This window comes from Berghia stephanieae, chromosome 5 (assembly GCF_034508935.2).
Source record: "Berghia stephanieae isolate SIO BIC M18660-M18661 chromosome 5, UCSD_Bste_1.3, whole genome shotgun sequence".
Classification (NCBI taxonomy): Eukaryota; Metazoa; Mollusca; class Gastropoda; order Nudibranchia; family Aeolidiidae; genus Berghia; species Berghia stephanieae.
The window spans coordinates 20811294-20829394 of record NC_088364.1 but is presented as its reverse complement, the minus strand read 5'-3'; the positions used below and the strand labels follow the sequence as shown (position 1 = coordinate 20829394).

The window sequence follows — 18101 nt, the reverse complement described above, 5'->3', positions numbered from 1 at the left end:
TACGGAATGGCATCGCGATTTTCTATTTTACGACAATTGACCGAATCTTTTATTTTACGACAATCTAAGACCCAAAACGAAAACACTACGGGGAAAGAAGGAAAATGAAAGTAGCACAGAATTTGCGGTACAGTAGAACATGAAAGTAACGTACTCGGAAATAGCGAGAACTCGGAAATAGCGAGTAAAATCTAAATCCCCGTTTTTTTCCCTTATTTGAGTCAATAAAATTAGCATGAAAGTAGCGAGTATGAAAAAGAGGTCAACTCGGAAATAACGAGCATTTCCTGCCCCAGCCTAGGACTGCGAACGAAGTAAAGCAAAACAAGAGACAATGGCAATTTAAATATTTTTAGCCTAGCCTCTTTTCTTTTCTTATTTTTTGTTACGAGTAATATTACATAGTAGCCTAGTCTGTAGTAGTACATAATAGGCGAAACAAATTTGGGTGGGGGTTAGGTTTGTGTGCGTGTGTGTGTATTGGGGGTGGGAGTCAATTATTCACCCAATGTGGTCCACGCGACGCTACAGGTCAACATGCCTCACTTCGCAGCATCGGTCAGCGAGTAGCATCGTTAACGAACGACACGATCAGCGAGAGAGGGGAGTGTAGAATCATTATTTCAATGGGTCAGTGATTGAGTGGTGCGCTTGCTTACCTCATCAAACATGCCGAGTGCATACAAACACTCGCGCGCACACACACACACACACACACACACACACACACACACACACACACAATTCTATGTTCTTGTTTTTTTTTCTAGTCATGATTTTACTTGAAAAAAAAAACAAAAAAAAAAAAAACACAAAAAACCCCACAAAAAACAACAAAAAACCAAGCATTCTGCCACTTCTGTGAAGAAATTGAAATAGGGGCGACGGCTTTTACTCGAATTACACACTGAGGGGAATAACCAGCAATATTATAACCTTTCCTGGCAACTCGGGAATAGCGAGAACTCGGAAATAGCGAGTAATCAGGAGTGGACCTGTCGAACTCGCTATTTCCGAGTTCTACTGTATTCAACATGGAATTCTCCATTCTTGTCACCAGTAGACTGTCTGTCAGTCCGTTTGTTGACAAGTAATTTATCAGTTTAATTCCATCATTTAGTAATTGCAACATGGCGGCATTGACTAGAAGCAAACGTTTGGTTGAACTTGGCATTCAACGAGTTGGAGTCCAGACAAAAAGGTAAGAGTAAGACTATGACTATGAAGATAAGAGACTAACTCTAGATTATAATTATACGTATACTTATACTCATGCTTTTTCTAGAACTTAATTAAGATTTAGATTTATCTAGATGAATGATAATGTAGACCAATTCTCAGTCACTGTACTCTAGTCTAGTCTCAAAGGTTAGATAGAGGAGAAGGCAATGTTTATTTTTTTTTTTTTTCGTTGCCAGTTTTGTTTGTCACAGATAATAATAATAATAATATGAGAGGCAAAGTGTCACAAAGTCACAAAAGACAGCAAACAAAACAAAACAAAAATAATAATAATAGATGACTCAAGACTAAAGATTTTTATGTGTATATATTATAGTCTCTATACTCTAGGCTAGCAGTAGGCTCTATGATGACTATGCACATTTACTCATACTCATTCTCATACTTTTATTATGACATGTACGTTATTCATCGTCCACATAGATGAAAGCTTGGATAACTTGGAAACAAAAACCAACTTTAAAGTTTTGTGCATGTCAATCAAGATAAACATAAGTTAGAGGAGGGGCATTTTGATTCTTAATTTTGTACTTAATTAATTAATCCTAAACTTTTATTCTCTTCCACAAAAGATGCTGAGCAAGAAGTGCCCTCCAGTTCTTCATCTCCCGTTCCCTCTGCTGACAGAGATATTGACCCAGATGTAAGATTGAAGAAAAACATTGTTTCTTTTTTTAAGCAAATTCTAGGCCTACTGTTTTAAGATAAAATATATTTTTAATGTTTGTTTTAAAGCTTCTCAAATACTTTTATACTTGAGTATTTAATATTTATTCATTTATCATTTTTTGATGCTGTCTCTGTGTATGTTAATGTTAGATATTGCATGCCTCAACCCCGTTTTTAAAAAAACAACTTATTTTCTCACACATGAAATGCTATAATAATGCAATGCTTATTACTCATAAAGCCAGTGCTATTGAACATGTTATGCTACTCAGTCTTACGATTAGAATTATTAGTTACACATTTTGAAAATAATCATTTTAAAAATAAAAGTTGTTACGATTAGTGACTGTCCTAGTTCTTTACAGAAACTCAGCTGAGGCTTCTCCCTATTCTCTCACTTTAATGGTGCATCATTTCCTAGGTCTAATGCTATGTCGCATTGAAACCTATTTTCTAAACAAATCTAACCATATTTAAATAGAGCATTACCTGTAATATCAGATCACTTGGAAGGCACCATTACATTTCCATTTGTACATTTGAATCAATCAAAAACTTAATTTCTTTTATATCAACAGTTTGTTCCAGCACCACCATCTCAAACAAGTAGTGAGGATGAGGGGGAAGAAATGCTTTCCAAATTGCCAGCTTTGAGGTTCAAAGAAAAGATCCTAAATTGGAATCAGGTACCTAATAAGACAGATCATTTATTGAAAAGCATATCTTCATCTCTCTGCGCTCTTCTTTAATATGTCATTTGTTCTGCATTATAGCTCCTTACTTAATCAAACATCTGTGCTTGTATTATGGATGATCACCTTGTACTGTTGCATCCGCTTAGCAAATTTCAGGCTTAGAGTTAGAGATACATCCAAAAACATTTTGATGGAGAATAAATAGTCTTGCGGTTAAATACTGCTTTAAACATGTCAAATCTTAATAAGCCGTGTAAGCAAATTTCTATGAAAAATCTGTCTGATGTGAACAATCTTTATTTTGCATTCTCAGGATCCAATGCTGATTGACAATGCTGAAAGTAATCATTGCGAATCTGAAATTGTTGAATTTCATTCTGATGGATTAGTCGACAATTTAAGGTAGGAAAAACCACTATGAGATACATGATCCTATTTACATAAATGATAATTAGAAGCAGTCATTGATCGCTGTCTCCCCTAAGATCTAAAGACACAACCAATCTTTATATAATTTCTTAAAGTCACATAAAATACAACATACAAAGCACATATAATAAGGTTGAGAACAGGGTGGAATATAAAAAATGCTGTCTAATATGATTGATTTATTTCTTAAAAATGATAATTTTTAAAGTCAAACTCTGGTATATGTTAGTGTCCTCTGTTAAAATATTCCATGTTTAATATAAACAATAGGATATAACTCTTGATTTTTATCTTGATCATGATTGGAGCAACTAGGTATCTACTTATGCTATTTAATCTAATTTTTACGAATTATATTTATTACTGATTACTACTATTTTACATCAAATTTCTAATAAAAAGAATATGTTTTTAGGCCTGATGAAAAGTTACCAAATCCACAAGAAGTCCGTCTTGAACCATCCAAACTAAATGAAGATAGGAATGAAAGCAGTAATAAGGTTAGTCTTATCACTTTAATTGACGAATTGACTTTAGCGAAGGATAAACGTCTGTTTTGATTATGCAACATCAGAGGAACAATTTGAGTAGATCGGGTCTATATCTCCAATTTTTTAAATGTCTGCTTGGCAAGGTACATTTATGGTGCATTGCTTTACTAGCAGCATAAGTGTCAGGTGTACAAGGTGTTAATTAGGATTGGAGGTTAGAGTTGTGATTTTATTAAGAGTCATTAACTGAAATTTGTATAAAGAAGACTGACAGCTGGTCCAGCCAAACTGTATAGATACATTAAATCCAAGTCTTTGGAGATGTTCTGTATTTAAACATAGAATGTGTCCTGCGAACAGTCTTTGTCTCATGGTCTCAGGGAGCAGGTTAAATGTAATGTAATGCATATTCTGAATGCAGGCTCTTCCATGGCACTATATTCAGTAACATCAATGTCAATCACTTAAATTTACACAAATTCACATTTTTGAATGTCTCTTCATGGTTAACGGTTTTAAGTTAAAATAACTATAATATAGTACACAGTGTTGATTGAAATAATCGTCCAGTGTGATGAAAGCCCATGTAGGATAAAAGATGGATCAGATTTGAATTATAGTCCCCTAGTTATAGAATTATAGTGGCCGAGTGGTTAAGGCATTGCACTGTGTCCCGCAAGGACCTGGGTTCGAGCCCCGCTTCAGGCACTTTCGTTTTTTTCATTGAGCAAGATTATTAACCCCCAATTTGCTCACTTGGACAACATAGGTGATTCCTGTTGTCATCAGACATCTTGTTTGATGAGTTATCTATATTCCTTTGTGGAATGTCTAGGCGACGATATCTTATGATGTTGTGACGAAAAAGGCATAATTAAAAAAAAAATTAATAACAAAAATTTAATTAGAAATTAGTGTGCAATTGTAATTGTAAGAGGATTGAGATTCTGGGAGTCGAGCGTTTAGAAAGTGGCCATTATAAATTTTGGTAGTTATTGGGAAGATGGTTAGATTTCAATAAGTATGTTTTTCTTTTTTTTTTAACCTACCTTCATAAATATCTGAACATCAACACTCCACTATCTAATTTATTTAATAGACATTATTTTTAAAAGGTGATTTGTCCTCAAGGATATTTTTTTAAAGCATTTATGAAATCACTGCTTATGGCATTATCATCTGGGCAATGAACTTTTCTTTGATTTACATTTCAGAAACCAAAACGAATGTGTAAGTTCTGTGATGAATTTCCAACCCATCTCACTCGTCATGTAAAAAGAAAACACAGTACAGAGGAGGAGGTGATTTCTGCTTTGAAACTACCGAGCAAAGAGCAAAACAGAATGTTTGATACCATGAAAAAAAGCGGCATTTTTAAAGCAAATGCAGAAATTCATCGCAAAGATAAGCAAGCAACTTTAATAAGGGAGAGACGCCAAGGCAATGCTGCTACAGTAATGTGTTCTGGCTGCTTAGGCTTTTTTGATGGCAAAAATATCTTTCGTCACAAAGAAAAGTGTTCTCGAGTGATGTCTTTGCAAGCTGACACAATTAAAATGACTTCTTTGTCAGGCTGTGCAAAAGAAATAGGTGTTGATGTTGAGTTTAAGACCAATGTCATTGATAGGTTTAGAAAAGATGGTGTTGGAGAGATTTGCAGAACAGATTTAGTTGTATTGTTGCTTGGGAAAAAACAATGGGCAAGATCAGTAAAAAAGGAAAGATCCGTTATAATGGGTGAGATGAGACTGTTTGCCAACTTAATTTATTTATTACGAGTCCGAAAATAAAAATGCCTCGGGACTAGATGTGTTGGACTACAAACAATTCAATGTACTTGAAAAGGTTGTCATCAAATTTTGTGACAAAGATGATGGCCAAAAGGCCGGTTTGAAAGTGAGAATCGGATTTGTTCTAAAGAAGGCAGTCAACGTCATGAAAGGGTACTTTGTTATGAAAGGTGTATTTGACAAAGAGCAAGATTTGAGCAGATTTATAGATGTCCTCAATCTGAATTGGAGCTTTATCTTTTATTCAGCTCAAGTAGAATGTGAATTAAAACGGGGTGGACTTCGTAAACCAGCAGCCATGCCATTGGAAGAAGATATTTCAACTTTCAGAAAATACTTGTTGCAGGAAATGGCAAATGGGATGGCTCAATTTGGTATCTGGGATAAACAGACTTTTATTTTCATGAGGAATATAATTTTGTCAAGGATAACCATGTTTAATGCTCGAAGAGGTGGTGAGCCAAGTAGGCTTACTTTAGCTGAGTGGAGAGATGCCATCACAGGTGCTTGGATCGATCCAAATTTAATTATGGATGTTGACGATCCAATGGAAAAATATTTGATCGATAATCTGAAACTGGCCTACCAAGCTGGCAAAGGTAATAGAAAACTTGTTCCTGTTTTGTTCCCAATGGACACAATAGAGCCTATAACAAAACTTCTAAGTGAGAGGATAAATTGTAATGTTTCTATTGAAAATACATATTTGTTTCCCAACACTGGTCAATCAACTGACCATGCCAGTGGATACCATTGCCTTCAGTCTGTTGTAAAACGTTATCCTGGACTGAAGCAGCCTCACCTCCTGATTGCTGATAAGTTTAGACATAGAGTTTCCACCATGTTTGCTCAATTAGACATTCCAGAAGAACAAAGGACCATTTTTTATCGTCACATGGGACACTCTGAATCTGTCAATAGAAATGTGTACCAGTGTCCATTGGCAGTGACAGAAATCACAAAAGTGGGGAATTTCTTGTTGAACTCAGTAGATGATACACCACAGCCTCAAAGAGTTTCACATGAAGAAGGGGAAATCAGCAACTCAGATATTTGTTCTACAACATTACCTCAACAACATGAACTGTCCAGCTATCTTTCTGAGCAAGCAACAGTTAATGAACAAAATGTACAGCTTGCTGGAAACAGAAGCAAAAAATCACCAGACGTTACTCAACGTCAATATACAAAATGGTCTGATCACGAGTCCGATATTGTAAACTCTTACTTCAAGAAATATATCACAGATACCTCAAATAAAGGATGTCTTCCCAGCAAAAGAGATGTACTTGAATTTTTATCAAAATACAAAGTTCTTGAAGGTTATGAAAATAAGGCAACTTTGGTAAGAAACAAAGTCTTCAACGAGAAAAAGAAGTTCAGAAGTTTCTGTTCATAGCATAAATATGATACAAGACATAAGATGGGTGACAGGTGTATTAATTCTTGTTTTTGATGCTCATACATATATAATATACAAGCTGGGATCACCCTTCCCCTGTTGGATGTAACAGTGTAAACATTTTCTGTAAATTGTAAGTGTGTTGATATTTGTCTTTTTTCTTTAAATTGCTGGTCTTGAATTAAATTTCTAGGTCTTGAATTTTAAAATTGTTTTTAGTGATAACCTGTAATCATCTAAAAGTTGACAGGATATCTAGTCAAATGTCTAAAATATTTCGCTTTGTCTTTCACAAAATTAAGAGTGGAAAACTGTTCAATATTTATAATGTTTGTTACAAGAATTATTGCATTGAAAATATTGAAAATAACCACCACCTGGTAGGTATCGACTGCCTCATTATACTGTAAGACATACGTGCAGTCAACATGCTAAAGATGATGGCATTTGTGTTTTTGAGTGGATTTGATGAACAAATTCACCTTTTTAAAAATAAAATAAAATCATCCAGATGTTTTATCAAAACAAAAATTCATACAAAGCACATTTATTTTATGTCGATTGTAAACACCATGCAATGTTGGTGATGATTGGTTCAATGGTTTGGCAGCCTTTTATGTATGATAAGGAAAAGTCAGATTTTCCAAATACATGGCAGATATCAAGTAACATTGCAAATCGTGTATTTTTGGTGTATGATTTCATGAAGTGTTTATGGTACAAATATGCATTAAGTGACCCAATGGGTGACATAAATCATTTATTTTTAGTGTATAATTTCATCAACTCTTGTTTATGTTACAAATGTGTATTAAGTGACCCATTGGGTGACATAAATCATGTATTTTTGGTGTATAATTTCATCAAACTCTTGTTCATGGGTAACATCACGTATTTTTAAAATATATGTTTATCTCATATTGGTTTTTAATAATTTTTTATTTTAAAATCCAAGTCGTTACCGTCATCATTTGTTTAATAAATGTGCTTATCTCTGTCCGTTTATACTTCTACTTCTATCGTTTGTGTTGGGTACTTGTCTGGATAGAATTTTTATTATGCTTACACATGTAGGTAGATTCAATTTTCTATCAACCTAAGACAAGTGTGTTATTTACTGCTCGAATGCTGGTTAAATCACTTGTTAATTGGTTGGTGCTTTAAACAATCATACTGGGATGGGGTTCCCGACCTCCCATAGTGGGCAGAGAGGTACTTACTGTGTCTTCTACCCCCCTATATCTGTTTTCCAATTGCTTTCTGTTTTTGTCTTGGAATGAGATGCTTAGTTTTGTCCTGACCCTGCCCGGAGTTCTTGGCTGGGAGGGAAACCGTCGATTGTATGGTCATAGTTTTGGGAGATTATATTTTTTTCCTTGTATATCTTCTCTCTTTTGTACTGTTATTTTTTTTTAAATCTTTAACATATGATTTGTAAACATTTGAGTGTATCCCTCTTTGTGGGATCTTGTACTGGTGTCTGGATAAGACTTAGGTGATCTCAATCTAAGTACACTGATAGTATGTTCTTGGAATCTACATTAATTGTTCTCTATTGGAACCATTCCCATTTGCCCTATTTTTTCCTTAAGTCCTTTTAATTGTACATCTAGAATGTTTTAACTATCCAATTTTCTTCCTTTTTACTGGCGCTGATATAACCTAAATGTGTTGCAAGCGCCGTAAAACCCTTAAAAACAAGCAGACATAAACAATCCAAAAACACCAAATATTGTCATGGGTAACCTAACTCACATTTTTATTGGAGTTCCTAACGTAGGAAATATACCATTGCAATTTGTGGGCTGCCTAAGTAAGCGAAAACAGTTAGTAAAAGTTAGGTCATCCAGTTAATTTTGTATCTCTTTTACTTTGTATAATTTTTACGCACATTTTTGTGGAATTATTCATTGTTTCATTTTAACATGTTTAGTGCCCCTGTGTGGCCGAACTTGTCTTTAATAAGAGATATATAGCTGGGTGACCTAAGTGATGTTTATACAATGGGCGACCAAATGTAGTAAATAGAATTATATATATATATATATATATATATATATATATATATATATATATATATATATATATATATATATATATATATATATATATTACAAGGGCAGCATGGCTCAGCGGTACGGTCTTTGCTTTGTACCCAAAAGGTAAAGAGTTCGATCTGGGTGGGGTTCCTGACCTCCCATAGTGGGCAGAGGGTAAATGCTGTGTCTTCTATCCCCTTATATCTGTTTTCCAACATGCTTTCTGTCTTTGTCTTGGAATGAGATTACTTGGTTTTGTCCTGGCCCTGGCCGGAGTCCTAGCTGGGAGGGAAATGCATAGTTATTGTTTGGGAGATGATATTTTTTTCCTTGTAAATCATCTCTCTGTTATGTATTATTATATTTATTTTGAATTTATAATGTAAGCATTTGAGTGTATTTCTCTTTGTTGGATTTTGTGCTTGTGTCCGGATGAGACTTATAGGTGGTCTCAAACTAAGTACTTTGATAGTGTGCTCTTGGAATCTGCATCTGAACCCTACTTGTTCCCAGTTCCCCTATGTCTTACTTTTTCTTGTGTGCTTTATTTGTAATTCTAGAACTTTTTACTATCCCATTTTCTTCCTTTTTACTGGCGCTGATATAACCTGAATGTGTTGCAAGCGCCGTAAAATCATTAAAACATAAAACACAAAGAGTTCGATCACCCGTCATTGCGCTTTGAGCAAGTCACCTAGCCCTGATTCAATTTACTGTTCTGCACTGCTGCTGATGCCTGAGGTATTCCAGTCCTCCCTTGGAATAGACCATAGAGACAAATTTCCCCAATGGGATGAATAAAAGGAGTTTTTTTTTTTAATTTTTTTTTTTTTTTTAAGAGTAAAAAACTTTTCAGACATTTTTGAAAATGAAATGTAGCAGTTACCTTAGTGACTAACATTCTATTGAAAGAAAATAAGGTATTTAAAATTCATCTAAGAAAAAAAAAAAATTGCATTTGGAAATGAGATCAAAATTAACAACACCGTTTAAAACAATGGTGGGAAATGAAGATATAATGAATGCCTTTTATAGGGATTGTGTTGGTGGCTTAGTGGTATATATCTCGTCTTGTAATAGAGTCAAGAGATGTGAGAATGGCCCTTGATTGAAAAATTCAAGGCCTGATGTTGAGTACTCAAGTGTAAATGAGCACCTGGCCCTAGGCAGTGACAGATATTGTAAAAGAGCTAGAACTAAAAAGATACTTGACAAGTAACTTAAACAGTATAAAATTTAAACTCTTTGAATTCTTTAATACTTCCTATAGTCTGATTGCCTCATTCACAGTTTTAAAAAAGGCTTCAAGACATGATTTTGGCAAAACCAAATTATTCTGTCTACTTTAACTTTAATGCAGATATGAGCCACTTGGAGGAAGCGCTTTATAGCGTTGCTTTAGCGTTGATCACTTGAGCCCACCAACTTCAATTTGATTTAATTTCTATATTATTATTATTCTATACTTTCAAACGGAACTGTTCGTAAAAATTGTGCAATTTTAAACAATAGTTTAACACCAATTTATCGAGTTATCGCCTGCCATCGGTCCCTTTGTTTACAATTACAATGACCGCCACCTATGGTTCCGAGGCAGTGATAGAGAAAGAAACAATCGAAAGTAACCGAGCGGACGAAAAGAAAGGAAAAGGAGGTGGAGAAGTGAAAGACGGGGCGAGTGAGAAGGAATGTGTTGGGAAAGGAAGTGTAAGAGGTGTGAAGAGGAAAGGAAAAGGACAGAAAACGGAGGGGAGAAGTAACGGTGCTGGTAATAGTAGTATTAGTGCTAGCATTGGTAGCAGTGAACTAGATCTAAATGAAATAAAACAACTCAGTGTCTTGGATGGGATTGGTGCCAGTGGTGAGCCAAATGAAGGAGGCCTTTGACCATTTTAATGAAATGGAGGAGGAAGATGATATTGTCAATAATGGCCTTTCACTGCCAATAAGTAATGATGACAATGATTCTGATCTTTTGCAATCAGGTAGTGTAATGCTGACCTTTCTCGGTCAGTTGATGTGGTGCCAGGCAACAGTAGAGATGTAGGTATGATGGAACAGACATTCTCATATTTCGAGAATGTGGTAGGCAGGGCAGAAGTGAAAGGGAAGGTGCTGGCAGAGAATGTTTCAACTGGTGTTACACAGGTTTCATGTGACGGTCTGCCCAAGGATACGATTTTGATGACTTCCTTGTGTGGATGATTGGTGATGACTAGGATGGGTCTGTCTGTTTTGCTGTCACTGTTGTCAACTGGTTTCATGGCAGCTTCCCTAGAGATGTTTTGGATTTTGTCAACCGCTTGTTTTAATGGATTCAGAATAATGGCGGTTGCGGAAAAAGTCAAGCATTTTATCCTTTTCTACCGTGAAGTCCTCATCATCCTGGCAGATACGTCTTAGTCTTAGTAGCTGTGAAAATGGAATTGAATCCTTGCATTTGGTGGGATGTGAGGACGGGTAGAGAAGGTAGCTGTGACTGTCCGTTTCCTTGTAGTAGATAGACGTCTTGAGTCCACTTTGGGTGAGGGAAACTTTTATTATATATCAGTATCATTACAACTTTGACTACAACAACTACTACCACTACTACTACTACTACTACTACTACTACTACTACTATTACTACTACTACTACTACTACTACTACTACTACTACTACTACTGCTGTTGCTGCTGCTACTACTTATAATAATAATAAAAATAATAATAATAATAATAATAATAATAATAATAATAATAATAATAATAATAATAATAATAATAATAATAACAATTATTAATAATAATAATAATAATAATAATAATATAAAGTACTTACTGTTCCTTCTGCTACTGCTGCTGCCACTAATGATTATACTTATACCGACATCCCTTATTTATTATTATTATTTATTTTTTTAAATATTTATTTTCAATTCCATTATATTTCTTTTCCAACAATAGTCTACACGTTTTTATATTTCACTTTCTAAACTGCATTACACAGTTCCTCCCCGCCTCCCCTTTTTTCACTTAATTAATTGCACACTTTTTAGAAATATCTAGTATTCTATTTTAATTCGTGCTTCCTTACAAAGGAGCATAATATTTCCTGCCAACCAATGTTTTGTTTATTCATCTTAACTACGCCACTACCACATCATCTCATTCATCTGTGGTGTTTCAATCATCCTGTTTTGTTGATAAAGGGGAAACCCGAAACGTTCATTTGATCTGTTTTTGTAATTAAATTGAACCTTACATTCAACTTCACGTTATTATTTATTTCTTCGAGCTTCGAGCAGCAACATTTACACTGGATTAAAGATATAATGGCAGGGGAAGATTGGCTTTCATCATTTTGTGATAGACACAAAAATAAACTTTCCCTTCGGCAAGCCGAAGCAACATCGTTAAATCGGATGCAAGCTTTCAACAAAACAAACGTGAGGCAGTTTTTTGACAACCTGTCAACCGTCATGAAGAAGGGATTCACCCCTGACAGGATATGGAATGCAGATGAAACGGGCTGCAGTACTGTGCAAACACCACAAAGGCAGTTGGTGATGAAAGGCGAGAAGAGAGTAGGATCAATGGTGTCCCACGAGAAAGGAACAACAGTTACTCTCTGCGGATGTTTCAACACCATTGGAAACAGCATTCCGCCATTTTTAGTATTTCCCCGTGTAAATGTACAGGAACACTGGAAAATGTCAGCTACACCTGGAACCATCTGTGAAGGTCACCCAAAAGCCTCTGGGTGGATGACGGCTGAGAATTTCATTGGATTTTTGAAGCACTTCATTCAGCATGCGCGACCTTCTTCAGACAACCCCGTCCTGCTAATACTGGATAACCATGCATCTCACTGCAATTCCACTGCCATTCAGTATTGCAAAGAGCACCATATAACCCTTCTTTCATTTCCACCGCATTGTTCGCACGAAATGCAGCCATTGGACAAAGCTGTTTATGGACCCTTCCAACGGTTTTACGACCAAGCATTGGAATTGTGGTGCAGATCACCAGAAAATGCTGGGAAACACATAACAATTCACTCAGTGCCCTACATGCTAAGCTATGGTTTTCCCCAAGGCATTTACCCCCTCAAACATAATCTCTGCCTTTCGATCAACAGGCATATACCCCCTTGATCCAAACATATTCCCCGAACACAAATTCAATCCAACATATTCCATCGACCGACATTTGCCGTCAACATCTAATGACTTGGTGCCTTCAAAGTCAAGCACTACAGTCATTCCCCAGCAAAATGGAAGCTGTAACTGTGCCATCCAAATTATAAATGGTCTTACACCAAAGGCTGTTCAGACGACAGTAGGCGCTCCGTTTCATATTTTGCCACAAGATATTCGTCCGTTCCCGAAAGTTGGAGCCCGAAAAGAGGGATCAAGAAAAAGGAAGGCTATGACATCAACGATCCTAACACTCACACCAGAGAAATCCCATAAATCATCCCCTTCTGTCCGTGTTAGCGCTGCAGATGCTGATCCTTCCTTGCCATCAAGTTCTCGCACCTTAGTGTATGATGGTGCGAACATTGCTTTAGAAAAAATTCTTAAGTCAAACGATTCGCAAATAGATGATATTAGTGATTATGACCTAGATAAAGAGGATGACGACTTCGTTTCATTGACTGCATCTTCACCACCCATGTCAGAGAACGAAGTTGCACTTTTACAACCAGGTGATTTTGTATTTGTGAAGTGCGACGGTAAAAAAATTCCTTCATTTTTTACTGGAGTCGTAACGAAAGGGATGGACAATGAGGGCAACCTTGAGGTTGAGTTCTATCACAGGAGTGAAAAGGTGTACAATAAATTTGTGAAATACCAGCAGGATGAAATGTGGACGGTGTCAAAGAAACAAATAATTTCAAAACTTACAAAAAAAGATGTTTTTGGAACAAAGCGCACTAGAGATGGCCATATCTTTAAGGAAAACATTGTTAGATTCGCAAAATAGTTGCTTAGTAGCCTTCTGATATGATGATCTGTTGATGTATCATGAAATAGATACAATATTAAAGAATAAAGCCGTTTAAATTTGGAACATGGCTACATTTTATTATTAATTATTTTTTGTGACATTTTGCCCCAGCATGTGTGACTTTTGACCCAGGGCCGGGGTGAAAAGTCCCAACTCTACCAACCAAATGAAAACCATCGAACCATGGTTAAATTATAAACCAATGATGCTCAAACTGATACGGAAATAAGAAGAAAGGTTTCGATTTTATATGAAACACAAACCATGGATGAAAGACCAATACATAACATGTGCTGAACATGTCAGTGCTTTTTGTGACTTTTCACCCCGGGCTCCCCTACCGCTCTCACTGAAAGATATCCAGTGCCAGCCAATTGCTCTAGACTAGAGGTTATCCAATGTAATGAGGAGGTTTTTAAGCAGATATCCCCTGACTCTAGAATGAGGGACGCATCCTTGCAGAAAGTGCAGGTTTCTCTAATGAAAGGCATTACTGCAGTTTGCAGGGCTATGGAGATGGTGAAAGGAGACAACAAAGAAGTACTTGAAAATATTTCGGATGGAGTCGCTTTGCTCACCAATGCCTCTTATAGTTTGGATATCTACAGAAGACAGTCATTTTGCTGTGAAATTAGAGAAGACCTCAACACTCTCTGTACCGCTTCCTATCCTGTTAGTGACAAGCTATTTGGGAGCAACATTAAAGATAAAATTAAAGAGATGAACGATTCTATTCGAGTGGCAAAAACCACAAGGAGATTTTCCCCGTACTCGTCCCATGGCCAGAAAAGATTTCCTTTTTTAGGCAAAGGCCAACCTTGAAAAGGTCAAGGAGGGGGGACAAACACCTTTCGGGGGAGTACAAGGACATGGAACAACAACAAACAACACCACAAGCAACACACCTTCAAAAGGAGGAATTAAAGGATAAGATAACCTATTTGCATGGGGGCAGAACTAAATTATTTAAATCTACTTGGAAAATGTATACCTCTGACCCTTTTATTATACAATGTATTTCTGGATGTGTAATTGACTTTTTGTCTCCTCCTGTTCAAATGAAACCAGCTCATACTATCCAATTTAAACAGGATGAAAAGGTAGCTTTACAGGAGATGATAATACAATATGAAAGGGATGGTGTTATCCAGAAATGTACACCGGAGGAGGGTGATTTTGTTAATAATGTTTTCCTTAGGAAGAAACGTGCTATACCCGGTGAGCAGAAGAAAAAGTATCGAATTATATTAAATGTAAAACACCTCAACTCCTTTGTGTGTAATTGTCATTTTAAAATGGACAATTTACATTCTTGTTTACAACTTATAGAACCAAACTGTTTCATGGTTTCGTTAGATTTATCTAATGCATACCATTCTTTGCCCATGCATCCAGATTTTACAAAATTTCTGAAATTTGTTCACAATGAATCGTTATACCAATACCTTGTTCTTTTGCAGGGGTTCCGTGATAGCCCTAGAATTTTTACTACAATCATGAAACCTAATGTTGCTCATCTGCATCTTAAGGGAATTATATGTAGTTTGTATATTGATGATTTTTATATTCAGGGCCCTTCTTATGAGGAATGCGAACATATTTGAAGTACACAACCAATATTGTGCATTCGCTAGGATTTGAAATATCAGATAAGTCTAACTTAACCCCATCTCAAGAAATGGAGCACTTAGGTTTTGTACTTAGTTACTTGGATATGTCAGAGACTTTCCTTCCTCCATCTCAGTTAGATTTTTAGTTAAGATTATCGGGATGTTAGTCGCCTCATTCCCTGCTGTTAGGTATGGACCTTTATTTTATAGAAGTCTTGAGTTTCAAAAAATTGAGGCTCTCAAACAAGTATATAACTTTGATAGAATTATTAAAGTTTCCGTTCAATCTTTTATTGAATTAGAATGGTGGAAGTCTGAAGGCGTCCACAGTAAGAAACGGTTACATATAGATAACCCTTCTTTTGTGATGAGAACTGATGCTTCAGGTCATGGTTATGGAGCAATTATGAATGATGTTGTCACACAGGGTATGTCGACAGAGGAAGAGCAGAAGGATCACATCAACATTAAAAATAAAAGCAGTGTATTTAGGACTTCAATCTTTGTGACTTTGTGCAAAGATATTTCTACTTGTCACGTTCAGGTAGAAGTAGATAATATGACAGCTGCTTCATACATTAATAATAATAACATGGAGGGAACCCATTCAGTTAAATGCAATGACATCACACGAGAGTTAATTTTATGGTGCAAAACTAGGGGAATATGGATTTCAGCATGTCATATTCCCGGAGTGGAAAATAATTGCTGATGTTAAGTAGAAAATTATCTATTCATCTGATGGTCGCTTAATCGAGCAGAGTTCAAAAATCTCTGTGATCATTGTGGGAATCCAGAAATTGATCTTTTTGCATCTAGAACCAATTTTCTTATTCCCAAATATATGTCGTATTTTCCTGATCCATCTGCCTGTGCCATTAATGCCTTTTATCTTTATGAGCTGGATTTGTGTATTTATTCCCACCATTCAATATGATCCCCAGGGCTCTACAAAAGATACAACAGGACAAGGTATCGCGAGCATTGGTGATAGCACCAATTTGGCAAACTCAGACTTGGTTCCCCAAACTTATGACAATGCTAATAATAGTGCCTCTGGTTCATTTAAAAGCCTCAAAACACCTATTGACATTGGCATCAGATAGGGCAGCTGTGCACCCTTTACATCCAAAGCTAAAGTTGATGGGTGATTCTTTATATTCAGTGACAAAAATCTTTCAGGAAAGAACAATGAGTTTCCAAGCACGCCTTAAAAATAATAATGAAAAGATGGCGTCACAACACCCAAAAATAGTATAATAGTTACTTACTGAAATTTATCCAGTTTTGTGATGCTGATGGAGTAAACCCTATGAGTAAAAATGTTCAGGCTACTATAGCGTTTTTGGCAATATTATTTCAATCTGGATTGCGATAAAGTGCCCTCAATACAGCCAGGTCAGCAGTGTCAACATTGAATGAGACCGGTTCAGATCCGCTAGTGTGTAGATTCATGAAAGTGAAAAGTGTATTTCATTCTCAACCCACTTGTGCTCATTACATGTGTTAAATGATTTAAGGTCACTTTCCCCTGCTCGTGATCTTAACCTTTTTATGTTAGGAGCCAAACTTTTTATGCTATGTGCTCTTGTTACAGGACATATGTGCCAACCATTTCATGCCATGACTATTGAATCATGTAGTTTGTCTATTTCCGATAGTAAAGCTATATTCCATATTAGTAAATTGCTTAAACACAACTCGCCTTCTAATTCTCAAACAATTATTACACTCCATGCATTAAACGAGGACAGACGGATTTGTGTTATGACATATCTACGAGCATACTTGAAACAGACTAGACCGCTTCGATCTTCTAAAATTGTTTATTAGCACCCTTAGCCCTCACTTAGGAGTCTCCAAGGATACACTGTCACGTTGGATAAGACTTATCCTAACCAAATCAGGAGTGGATACTAACATATTTAAAGCACACAGCACACGATCAGCATCTGGCTCTTCAGCGGCTAAGGGTGTAGATGTATGGCATGTACTTAATACGGCAAGATGGAAAAGGGAGTCTACCTTTGCTCGATTCTATAAAAAGCCTATTGAATATCATTCGGAATCTTTTGCAAATCCGGTACTATCCTCAAAACCTTCCCTGCTTTGAAATCTCCAAGTGGCTCCTATCAGCATTAAAGTAGACGGAATAATTTAAAAATTATACGAGTCTTACCTTGGGAAGATGATGTATGATGATAATTATTCCGTCTCTTAATGCTGAAGGAGTCAATTGCCCTTCCCTCCTTTGCCCTAACTATAAATATAATTATGATTCGATATTGAGTATTATTGTTGGTTTTCAGTGAAATTGTGCTATATATTACATGTGTGTGGTTATCTATCATAGAGTACTTGTTTTAGTTGTGTATTATTATTACTAAACACTTGTTGTGGGCAGCTTTTTCTGAGTTAAATCGTGATCACGTGACGCAGCGCTTCTTCCAATTGACTCCTTCAGCATTAAGAGACGGAATAATTATGATCATACATCATCTTCCCAAGGTAAGACTCGTATAATTTTTTAAATTATTCCACTCCAGGTCAAATGCAGAAAAAAAAGTACAGTAGACCTTCATAGCCATTCTGCCTATGGAGCCGGAATTTATCCCGGTTTTTATAGGGTGAAACGGACAATAGCAATTGCTTGCTATCCATTGGATAGGATGCTAGTCTATTGCAAAGTACTTTCCCCCAAATCTAACAGACTCAGCTACCCATTCACTGCAAGGTGAACAG

The 18101-nt window shown here is 36.2% G+C and overlaps 1 long non-coding RNA gene and 1 pseudogene across 2 annotated transcripts; both read left to right on the top strand.

Annotated features, from left to right (window-relative positions):
- Window positions 1-1654: 1654 nt before the first annotated feature.
- Window positions 1655-3003, top strand: LOC144972571 (uncharacterized). The gene is made up of 3 exons (XR_013645376.1): window positions 1655-1885; window positions 2490-2597; window positions 2920-3003. It is a non-coding gene; the product is annotated as an uncharacterized LOC144972571 (long non-coding RNA).
- A 330-nt stretch (window positions 3004-3333) lies between these two features.
- On the top strand, window positions 3334-7604 carry LOC144973881 (uncharacterized; annotated as a pseudogene). The gene is made up of 3 exons (XR_013645628.1): window positions 3334-3350; window positions 3451-3535; window positions 4741-7604. The product of XR_013645628.1 is annotated as an uncharacterized LOC144973881 (transcript).
- Window positions 7605-18101: the final 10497 nt, after the last annotated feature.